This window comes from Rhipicephalus sanguineus, chromosome 8, assembly GCF_013339695.2.
Source record: "Rhipicephalus sanguineus isolate Rsan-2018 chromosome 8, BIME_Rsan_1.4, whole genome shotgun sequence".
In the NCBI taxonomy this organism is placed as follows: Eukaryota; Metazoa; Arthropoda; class Arachnida; order Ixodida; family Ixodidae; genus Rhipicephalus; species Rhipicephalus sanguineus.
This window is the reverse complement of record NC_051183.1, coordinates 100,913,924-100,926,504: the sequence shown is the minus strand read 5'-3', so window position 1 is coordinate 100,926,504 and position 12,581 is coordinate 100,913,924.

Genomic DNA, 12,581 nt, shown 5'->3' with positions numbered 1-12,581 from the left:
CCATTGACTGGGATCAGAGTTAAAATCTGCGTTCCGTCTCTTTCCTCCCAACTCTCTTCAACCCCCTCTCTGGTGTGATCAACTCCCTTTCCTGCGGGTGGCGCGCTTTCCGCCACCTTGCTGGCGCCGCCGACTTTGAAATCCGTTAGAAAGTTTCGTGTCTGGCGTTGGTAAGGCATGTGTTAGCCATAGCGCGTCTGTTTCATGGTGCTCGCTCGCTGTGTTTTACGACTCGCACTGTTTGTGCATAGTGCTTTGTTGCTCGAATACTTCCAGAACAAGTCCCGGAATATATGTGCCGGCCCCCAAGAGAACGACAGGTGAGCGTGCCCTTTGAGTCGCGGTCTTCATTGTGTCAATTTGAATTCACGTCCATACCGAGTAGCTGTTCTCCGCAGTGGGGCTTAAGTTAATGTTTTCAAAAATGACTGATTTGAAAAGGGCACGATGCTTCGTATAAATCGTTATACGAACAAGCAGCGGATATGAAGCCCGTGCGACGTAATTTTGTTACAGGTTTAACACTCTCACAGAACCGCGTGTTTGAGTGTGTGCTTTGCATTTGTCTCCGCTTAATTACTCGCCATCGCCAACTATAACCACGTTTGTGAGACATCAGGTAGATGTATGAAAACTTGTGCTGCTCCGAGACGAACAAACGAGTTCACTTTTGCACGAGTCGACGGCGCTCTTTATCGGATTGAAACTTGCCCTTTTCTGCAGGGTGTATTTCGGAACGCAACACAGCTGATCGGTGCGCCCAGAGAAAAGCTGAAGAATTGAAGAATCGGTGCACTGCAAGAAGAGATGCCATGAGTCATCCGATATCAGTCATTCATTTTCTCCGCGTTTATCATCACTAGTTATATGAAAATCAACGTTTTTGGAAATGTAGTCAATAAAGTGCGGCCAATATTAGTTGTGTTATATGTGGAGTTCATTTTGACATCTTTAAAATGATATTTACATTATTATTCTATTTTTAGGTATTTCAACTGCTTTCATTGTTTTTGCATTCCAGGAATGTTCAATTTTGTTATGATAATTTTGTGCAATATCTTTTTTGAATACGTGCCCTAGTGTTATGTTATGTTTTTTATTCCACTGTTCTTTAAGTTCTTAACTTCGCCGAGAACGGAACTTTCGTGTTGTTTAGTGATCATGAACACGTGTATGTTAATCTCCTGTTGATAACTTCTGTTAATCTGCTGAGCCTGTATCGCACCACATTTGATGAAAATGTTGATTTTCGGAAACGAGGACAAGAAAACGAGACCAAAGATATTTTCAGTTGTGAGTGCAATTCATTCTTTTGCGTTCTGGCACATGCTGGTTTGCAGAATACCTGATTGCAAATTGCGCACATTCAAACGAACAACGAACGCGCGGCGCAGTACGCGCAGCGGATGCAAAAAAAAAAAAAAAACGGCCGGCGAGCTGCACGGCGCAGCACGCGGGCGAGGGGGTCAAAAAAGAAAGGGAGATGGAGCCCGCGCACGCAGACAAAACAAAAAGAAAAAAAACCCGGCGCGCGCGAGGGAGCTAGGAGAGGAGGCGCGGCTAGTGTTAGTCTTGCCATGACGACGCATACCGTGTGCGCCGCCATTCTGCCGTTGGAGTCTGAATCCCAGCCGCCAGGATAGTAACTGAAGGGACGTTTGCCGCTGCCAGCGCTGACGTAATGAATTAAGGTGTCCTATGGGAGGTATACGGAGTAACCTTCCCCTGGTTGACCTACATTTTCTTGTCATTGATTACCGGTAACCAATAACTTTTTTTTTTCAAAATCAAATTTTAATTAATCTTCTAGGGCAGTTACCAGGGGTTTCCTACAGTAGACACTGAGATCGCGCATAAAGAAAATATGGTTCCCTACAGTGCCTATTTTTTTTCAGTTTTAAAGACGATAGTCTTTCTTGGGGAACTTAAACGCAGAAATTTTGGTCTGTCTTTCCGTTTCTCGGCACGTCACTCGATTCAGCCGCCCGGCCAAAATTGAACCACTCGCTTACCGCCCACCCATCTTGAACTGGTACGGCTGTTCCTACTTATGAACGTTGTCGATCAAATGGTAAATAATACGCATATCTGAGGCGCAACATCATTAGATAAGAATTAGGAGGTGTGTTCTTTTAATAGAAAATACATAGATACGCAATTTTGAAGACCACAGTTTCTTAAGCTGCGCTGAAAATGCGACTGCGCTGAAACTTGTCTTCCTCCGTGCCCTCTGCACGAGCTCATTGTTGCGTTTCGGTTTCGGTTATGTATTGCACTCTACGAATGCCATGAGGCGCCGCTCTGGCATTCCTGTTCTACCCAGGCGACGTGTAAATAAAGGAGTTTGTGGCGAGTACTCGCCGAGTGCGGACGTTTCTTCTCCTTCGGCGCATCGCGCCAAACCGCGTGTTCGGGCCGGCTGGCGTCCCCGCCGGTCGCGTTGGTCACCGCCGGTCTTCACCTGCCGCTGCGCCGGGACTACCAGCCCGCAACACAGCACTTATGTTTCCCGACGTATTGCCAGATGGCGTCCATATCTCACGCAGCGCCTCTTCTATCGTCTTTAGACGACATTTGCAGCGAAGCACGCAGATACGCGGCCAATTTTTTTTACATTACCTGCAACACCTTACCTGGGCGTCAAATAGCGAAGCGGAACGCTTCATAGAGGACACGGAGCCTAAGCATCGAAGCACTCCGCCACTGTTGCTGGTGAGAAAGGTGTTCCTTCTTTATAATACCGCCCTCCCCTCCAGCGCTTGCACGGAGAAAGCGTTCAGTGTAGCAGGCGGCCTCTTCACGAGGAAACGAGGAATAATTAGCGACGACAACTTCGACATGAACTCCCGTTTATATTTAACAACGTGTAACACTACATAACAGAAGCCTGAGTAAGCCTCCCAGCCTTCACGCAACCTTACAGCCTTCTCTTTACCATGCGATCCACGGTAGATTGTTGTACTTTGAGTTCACATGTGTTTTTATTGCGATAGTAATTATATGGACAGTCTCGGCTGGATTTTGCCGTCGCCGCCGTCATGTACCGTATATGTATAGGTATGTATATATATATATATAAAAGCCCCAAAGAAAAATAATTTAGAAAAATGCTTCCGAAGCGCGGAATCGAACCAGGAACATCTTGCTCCGAAACGCAGATCCTCCACGTAGGTAACGGCGAGCGTTATATACACATCCTTTACCGCTGGACGGACTCAGAGATGGCTGCGCTTATAAGCGTTTCTTCATTACCAGCGAGATGGCGTTAGGAGCGCGACAGGCGCATTTAAAAGTCGTCGGCGAGCTCGCTCGCTTCTTATACTTGCGCAGGGAGAACCTTGCCCTTCCGCTGTCTGCTCGCGCGGTTTTCTTGTGCTGAGGGGAAGAGGGATGTTTCACGCTTTCACCGTGATGTCCTCGCTCATGTTACGGAGCGTACGAAAGCCACTCGAGCTCAAGGGATACCGCTAAACGAACAAACAGAAGATGAGCGCGATCTATCAAGTGTCACAGCTCGACACTTGAAGCACGCTAGTTTCCTTCGCTGCTTCGGCCGCCTTCGCAACAGGCGCGCTGTTCAGACTGAGAGTATCCATTGGCGAGCCTCACTTCATATAGCATTAGTTTCTTGCTATCGCATTCATTGCTTCGGCCTTGCGGCGAAACTGTGACTTTTTGAGTTAGTACGGCAATAAAGCGTTGAAAAGAAGTAACGCAAAAGTAAGCGCATATGTTTCTGCCATTGCTCAGTTACTTTCTGGGGTTTTAATTGACCAATGCAATGAATTGTTTTTAAAGGAAGTAATTGTAATTATAAGCGGTTAATTAATAAATGTAACGTGTAGAAGTCCATATCATAACTATGCCCCGCTACTTTTCTAAGTCAGCATATTTAATCTGTAGTAATATATTTAAGCAATTTAGACGGTGATACGCCTCAGTAAGTAATCGGACACGCTTTTGGACTAAGTTTAAGTAGAGTACCACGTGTGGCTCGCAAGCGCGGGAAATTGTTTGCTAGTTCAATAGTTCAATTACATTTACTTGTCATTCATTACCGCTAACCAATACTCTTTTTTAAATCAAATTTTAATTAGTCTTCTAGGGCAGTTACCAGGGGTTCCCTACAGTGCCTATTTTTTTCAGTTTTTTTTTTTTACTTTACCTGCAACACCTTACCCGGGCGTCGACAATAGCGGAGCGCAATGCTTCATAGAGGACACGGAGCCTAAGCATCGAAGCACTCCGCCACTGTTGCTGATGAGAAAGGTGTTCCTTCGTTATAATACCGCCCTCTCTCTTGCATTGAGAAAGCGTTCAGTGTAACGGATGGCCTCTTCACGAGAAAACGAGGCATAATTAGCGACGACAACATCGAAAACCACTCCCGTTTATATTTAACAACGTGTAACACTATGTAACAGAAGCCTGAGTAAGCCTCCCAGCCTTCACGCAAGCCTACAGCCTTCTCTTTACCATGCGAGCCACAGTAGTTTGTTGCACTGAGTACACATGTGTTTTTGAGTTACGGCAATAAAGCGTTGAAAAGAAGTAACGCAAAAGTAAGCGCATAGGTTTCTGCCATTGCTCAGTTACTTTCTGGGGTTGTATTTCACAAATGCAATGAATTGTTTTTCAAGGAAGTAATTGTAATTCTAAGCGGTTAATTAATAAATGTAACGTGTAGAAGTCCATATCATAACTATGCCCCGCTACTTTTCTAAGTCAGCATATTTAATCTGTAGTAATATATTTAAGCAATTTAGACGGTGATACGCCTCGGTAAGTAATCGGACACGCTTTTGGACTAAGTTTAAGTAGAGTACCACGTGTGGCTCGCAAGCGCGGGAAATTGTTTGCTTACGTGAACTTTCAAATTAATTATAACCTATTTTGATGTTTACATATAAAAGTGCAAATATTAGGCAGCATTTGGCAAATAAAGATGGTGGCGGCAGCGTCGCGGTTGCATTGTCATATGTCCTTCTGCGTCCATTCTTACGTTCTTAAAATTTTCCCGTGGTATTGCAGTGCCACGCACGCTTTTTTTTTGCTTATTAAGCGTTGCTTTCACATGCTTTGCTATAGCGTCCTTTCGGGACTCTGGACCAATCTGTAACCCGACAGTGCATCCGTAGTAGCGAAATGTAGGCAGCATTTGGGCAGAAAACACAGTATATCGGGACACTTTATGTTATCGCCAACTAAGCACGGAGTTACTGATTGGGCTGCGCATGAAGTCTCGCGCTATACCGTCTCGTATTTGTGGGCACGCACATATGCCAACGATGCATGTTTGGTGAATCACCGTCTGCTTGACACTGGCTTGTATGAATGACACAAGGTACACATTTGGATGCAGCCCTAAAAAAGACAGTGGCCTCTGAAATGAGGCTCTTCTCCGAGAAATCATTATCGATACCATTAGTCAAAAGGGATAAAGTCCTGCGAAGGCTATCATCATTCAATCGCTTATGGACGTCCACAGCGAAAGTACTAATCACATGGAAGACATGATATCCAAGCTGCGGCTACAAATTTGACTTCACCATGTACTTGATGCGAGAATCTATATTGCTTTTTTAGCGTAAAAAACGACACCACAAGAAAGTAGACGGAACACAGCGCTGAAAAATTGTCGCCATGCGAGGAGTTCGCATGGCGACAATTTTTCGCGATGCGAAACAGATCCTGTTCATTAACTGTAACGTGAGTGAAGCCTTCATCTTGCCACGCATAGCAAACTTGTGCCAATTCGCCTCAGTGGCATAGGGAAAGTGAGCGCCCGAGGCCACCTAAAACAACGAGAGATGTAAGTCACCAAAGTGTTCGGAAAACTATGCCAACAACAAAAACAGACAGTTTTCAATGAGTTACAGTCTACTTGTCACAACACTTGTCGAAACTTCGTCGCCAAGATTTTACGTAGTGTTCGTAGTACATTAAAATTTCATCACTTATAGATAGATTATCCTTTATGATGGAATACTGGCGATAGCGTACTTCTTCACTCGCGTTGTTCGCAATACCACGGGTGACGACTACCGAAACGCTGGCACCCAGGTAGTCAGCGCAGTCATGTACGGAAGCGTCCGGGCTTCAAACACCGCGCTTCTGGCTTGCCCATCCTAGAGGTACACCTGCGCATGCACGAGTCATTACCGCTCATCAAGAAGGAACCGTGCAAAATTGCTGCATCGGTCGCCATTAGAAGGTTTGGTGAAGCGGGCTTATAGACAGCGAGTTCACCATGTGAATGAGAAAAGACACAATTACAGAAACGTTGTAACATGAACTGTACTTGTGCGTAGATTAGGAAAGAGCGTTCTCGTGGCTGGCTGCATCGCAACCTTTCTTGCCCCTTTCGAAACGTCTACACGAGGGCCTCCATTGTACACTGCTTTGTACGGCTGAACACTTGAAACACGACCGCACAGACTACGGTATAACGTTTTAACAACCAAGCTATTTAGCAAATCAGTCCTTGTATCTCGTTGCATTCTGACGTAAGGTTCACTGTCTTCGTTCATTGATAGCATGCTAATTGTACCAGGCAGTTAGGCAAATGCTTCCTATGCTTCTGCAGAGAATCATAGCACGACGTTTTTTTTTTTGTGGAGACCATAGTAACTCTAGAAACAGCCTGCGTTATTTTGCAGCAGTGTATGCAACCTAGAATGCCATTCTAGAGAGCTGTTCTCAGCATTTTATTCACAATGCACACCCAGTGAAAGAAATGTCACATTGTATGGTGAGTGCACGAGTCTCGCAGGTGCTGTACAAGCACTCTATTTACGCAGTAATGCAAAAAACGACACGAAGGGGGAAATGGAAGCTTGAGATAAAAAAAGTTCGTAAACAGGGGTGGGTGCTCGAGCCGATGTTTGGACAAGTGAACTTGTCTTCTTCACGGCTGGAACTGATATCCCTAGCGCGTGTGTGTATATGCTTCGTACCCTGTCCTCCAATCCAAACAAAGGAAAAGGGGAGGGTTACTGTCGTTTTTTTATTTCCACTGACAGATTATGTCGAAGCATGGTGAGTGTCCGCTACTTTCCTTAGAGCCCATAGCTTTATTATGAGACATTCAGTGGAAGTAGAAACACCACCACTTTCCACGAGGGACACATGCATCGTATATTAGGTTTAAAAGCGCAGCCAGGACACATGACAGCCAAAGTTTTGTCGCCGCTGCACCATGGTACATAACGCAATGAATCATTCACCGTGGCACTAACTGCTGTACTTGCACAGCGGCGACGTCACTGTAGAGGCTCTCAAGACTATGGGAAACGATTTGCGGAACAAAAGACCAGGAGCATAGCTCACCCTCACAGGAGTTCCGCCTAAGATAGCAAACACACACCGATAACCCGTTGTACAACTACGCACACTCCTAGCTCATGCACGAGGACGACATCGTGTACGTCATCCACCATGCGAAAATCCACCAGGACCCTGACATTCTGCTCGCTCGGGATGGACTACACCATAATTTTTTAGGCGTCAAGGTAATTTGAAAGAGCATCAGGTACAGAATGAAGAATGAATTTAACGAAACGCAGCTAATGACAGAATCTAACGGAACGCCCCATCAACCGGAAGAACACGATCGAACACGCTCGAGCTACGAGCACTAGCTGCAACACACGCCCCACCGTAGCTAAGACACACGAACCATCTACCCAGACGGTGGATGTGATAATAACACCAGTAGCAGATCCAACACATGAAGCAGAGGCGAAAAATTCACGCACTTCGCAAACCGACACAAATGCGAACGCTAGCAAATGAACAGATATAGAAACAGGCATCAGGTCAGACCTCGCCACCAATGGAAAGAGTAGTAAGGAAACACCAACTTCAAAAGTTGTGCCTCGGAGGTCTGCCCGACTCAAATAGATATGATTAACAAACACCATGACCAGTACAAACAACCGTAAATCTCAGTCTTTTCCAGATCAGCGAAGCGGTTCCAGCTCGGCGTAAAAGCTGTGGCCACGCCTGAAAGATATCGTCATCGTTAACGGTTATGTGCCGCATAACTTGCAGAAATACCACAACTCACCGCTATGGCGCGGCATGTAACAACCCTGAGAACGAGAACACAGAAGCAGAGATAGAAAAAATAAAGGGAAAAACAAACAGCGAGAGGGAAAGAAACAGATAAAGATAAAGATAGAATTTCTTGTCGTAAAAACTTCTTCACGAGAAGAGATTCCAGCCCGCGTACCCTCGCTCATAGCCTGCGTACCCTCGATATAGAAACAGGCATCGGATCAGACCTCAACAGCAACAGAAAGGGTATGAAGAAAACAACAAATTCAAAAGCTGTGCCTCAAGGGTCTACCCGACCCAAATAGAAATAATTAACAAAGACTGTGGCCAGTACAAACAACCGTAAATCTCAGTCTTTTCTAGAACAGCGAAGCTGTTCCAGCTCGGCGTAAAATATGTGGCCGTGCCTTAAAGATATCGTCATCATGAACGGTTAAGTGCCGCATAATTTCTTGCGTTGACGTGAATTCGTGAAATGGTTTTAAATGCGTGAGAAGTTATAACTATTTCACGCATTTATGTTTTAACACACGTTCCAAGTCGCCGACAGCGGTCAGATTGCGCAACACCTGTTTATGCACTTTGTTGTACTCGTTAATACTACAGCTGTCATCTCCTCGAACAATAACAGCTTTTTCCTACGAGCAGTTGCCTGCTATACGCTTTCTGCTGTACAAAACACCGAACTTCATCCCTGACATGGCGTCGTGAATTAATACTTGGCGTCAATGCGCGAAGGCAATGAGAGGCTCGTCGCTTCGTTGAGAGCAAACGGTGTAGCTGATGTGACGTCTGAGATGGACGGAGGTGCGTCGTCGCAAGATTCACTCGACCGACTAGATGACGGCACGCTTTGATCTTCTGGCATGACACAAGTCACTTCTGCCCGTTTCTTCAGCGACCTTGTCCTTGACGTGACCTGTGGCTTCGAGATGCGCTCTGGCAGACCGGGAAAAAGGCGAATCAATGCCCAGGGCGCTAGCGCCTATTTTCCACGTTGCAGACAAGCTTTTTTTTATTTATATTGCGCTTATTATTTTGACAATATCGACAGCCTCAAAATGTTGATAATAGTAATATCTGCTGCTTAACGTCTGAAAACCGCGATATGGTTATGAGAGACGCTGTAGTGGAGGGCTCTGGAAATTTGGACCACCTGGGGTTCATTACCGTGCACCTAATCTAAGTACACGGGCTCAAACTTTTACAGCGAAAGCTGTTATGGGATCATTTCACCGGCGTTTTTGGCGCCGTAGTTGTCCGCCGCCGCCGCCGCCGGTGTCCGCAACCAGTATCGCTCGAAATAAGAAAAAAAACGAAACAACAAAAAATTCCAGGATGGAACGAGGTTCGAACCTGGGTCCTCTGCGTGGGAGGCCAGTATTCAACCTGTGAGCCATGCGGGTGCTTGTAACTGCTTTGCAAAAAGGTCCTATACAGGCTTCACATCCGGAAGGAACCAAATTAGCATATGCAATATAGCGTGGTAGAAGAGTAAAATAAGCACCACGCGTCGCACAAAGCGAATTCTGAAACCAGGCGTCACACAATGCGAATTGCGCAACGAGTAGGTTGTTGAATGGTTCCAACCCATTACAAAGGGCTCTGCCATAATTCTTCATCATCATCAGGCACAGTATGCTGGCACGACAGCCAAGCCTGTAGACAAGGCACGGTAGGCCTGACAAGTCGTCGGAGCAAACGGGTGCCCCATCCGCTGCGCCGGCGCCCGAAATGGAAGTCGTGCAAGTCGAAGGGGAGGAGATATCGCCGACGGAATTCGGAAAAGAGCAGGGATGGTGCGAGATCAAACGAACCACCAAGAAGGCGGCTGGAGACGCCAACCAGGCGAAGAACCAGCAAGCAACGACAGCGTCTACCGAGAAGGTGGCGTTTATACAGAAAGCGACGCGGTACGTGCGGAAGATCACCATGATGAGCCGAATGCCCAACCTGCCGACGGATGACAAGATCATCGTGCGACCCTGGGATGGCTTCAACGTATCCCACTACCAGAAGGACCGCGTCCACTGCTGCATACGCAACGCTGCAGGGGTGGGGCGCAAGGTAGCCGAGGAGGACAGCGTCTGTCTCAATGAGCGACAAAACGTTATTGTGCTAAGCACGCCGTCAGAAGGTCGTGCTAGACGATATGGAGGCATTTGCAAGCTGCGAATTGGCGACTGCGAGTTCGTAGCGAGTGCCTACAGAGCGGCTCCGGAGAACACGTCCAAGGGCCTCATCAGGGGCATATCGCTAGACGAAAAGCCGGCGGACGTCGTGAGAAGTCTGGTTAACCACCGCAACCCGAACGTCCTGCATGCCAAGCGCATGGGAAACACGACCAACGTGATAATCCTTTTCGACGGCTCTACGTGCCTCGTTACGTGAACTACGGCGGGATGGTGATAAGGTGCACTCTTTACAAGAAACATATCGATATGTGCTATGAGTGTGGTCGTTTGGGACACAGGGCCGACGTGTGCCCCAACCCGAACGACAAGAAGTGCCGTGGGTGCGGATGCGGTAACCCGCCTGACGATCATCGGTGCGAGCCGGCGTGCCAACTGTGCGGAAAGGACCACCTCACCGGAGACCGCAAGTGTAAAGCCAAGTACAAGACACCCTACCTAGTCAAGCGCCGACAGTGGGAACGCAGAATGCGCGAGGAGGGTGAGGCCGCGTACAGCAGTAGCAGCACCGTCTACGACGGGGAGGAGGGCTACCGACGAAACCGCGCACCGAGACGACGCAGCGGCAACAGTCGATCGGCCTCGAGGGAGAGCCGCGCGCGAAGCCGCACTCGCTCCCGTACTCGTTCTCGAGCCGGCTCTCGCAGCGTCTCCCGACCCCGTTCAGCGAAGCCTCGCAGCACGTCGACGGCCCGAGCCAACCACACAGCTGCAGCCAAAGGCGGAGAAGTTGACCCCCATAAATTGAGGTGGGTGGACGTCGCCTCCGGACGCGCGCCCACCGCACCGCTAACGCGAACCGAGACTGCCATTGATAGAAACCTGGACGTAGACAGACGCGGCAGCTCTGCTTACAATCGCAACAGTGAACCAGAAAGTCTAATGCAGAAACGATTGGATCACTTCGAATCAATGATCCAAAAAGTACAGCAGGAAAATGCAAGGTTAAGAAACGAAATTGCCATGTTGAAGGGGGAGGCCCTTTCCTCCTCCTCCAATTAAACCCGTCGTAGCCGACGTGGCTGCTAGTACAGTCGAGAGTGCGGAGGAAGTCATGGAGGCGGCTCAAGACGCGCACCCCGCACCCACTAAACGTAAGGCACTTGACCCGGAACAGGCTAACGTCAAATCGCAGAAACGCGGGGAGAAACTCCGCGAGCGAGTCGACAGGCTCGATGACAAGGTAGACGCAATGATGACCCAACACGCGCAGCAAACCGCGCAACTTAACAACGCAACTGCTCAGCAAACCGCGCAAACCGAACAGTTGAGCATTGCAATATCTCAGCTCACAAAAATGATCGCGACGCTGCAAACGCGCATAGACAATATCGAAATGCGACTTCCGGGTGCATTAGGTCGCCCAGTACGAACTACTGGGAAACCGTACTTTAGGCCGATACCCGACGAAGAGGCGCAGGATCAGCCGGACGGCAAATCATAACACGTACAGTCACCATGGCTCGACACGAAACCACACAAACACAACGCCCACGACAGCATAACACACGGAACACGTTCACTATCTGGAAGTGGAACTGCAGGGGGTACAGGAGGAAACGGGCGCTTCTCCAACAATTCTTACGTAGCCGGCAACGACCAGACGTAATATTATTGCAGGAAACCAATGACCCGGTCAAGCTGGCGGGGTACAAAGCTATAGATGAAGCTGTGAACGCGGGAGCACCACCGGCCGCTGCAACGCTAGTGCGACGCAACCTCACCGTGGCGCAACGCGAACTTATGAACGTTAGCATACCGCATGTACTCATAGAGCTCATTCCGACGAAAGGGCGCGGCCCCGGCCTGTTTGTGCTGAACGTATATAGCAGACCCAAAGCCAGACACCGCTTTAGCACGTTACTCCGAGAGGCGCGCGAGGCAGCCGGCGACGGGCCCTCGCTCATTGCGGGCGACTTCAACGCGCCGCACGCGGCGTGGGGGTACGGCTACGAAACGCCAAAAGGTAAGCGTTTTTGGGACGATGCGCAGAATGAGGGGCTCGAGCTCATTACAGACCCTTCTGCGCCTACGCGCAGGGGCAACAGCGTATGTGCAGACACCTCAACCGACCTCACATTTACCAAGAACGTTGCTAGCGCGCGATGGCACAATACACAGGAAGACCTGGGTAGCGATCATTCAGTAATCGAGATCCAGGTCGACGCTGGACCTCACCACCGCGTTCGTCTGGAAGGCACCAAGGGCAAGAAACACCGGCTGGTGGATTGGGACGCGTTTCGCAAAGTCCAGAAAGAGCAGAATAGTGGCAGTGCGGCTATCGAGGATATGGATAGCTGGACTGCGACGCTCAAGGGGGATTTAGAAACG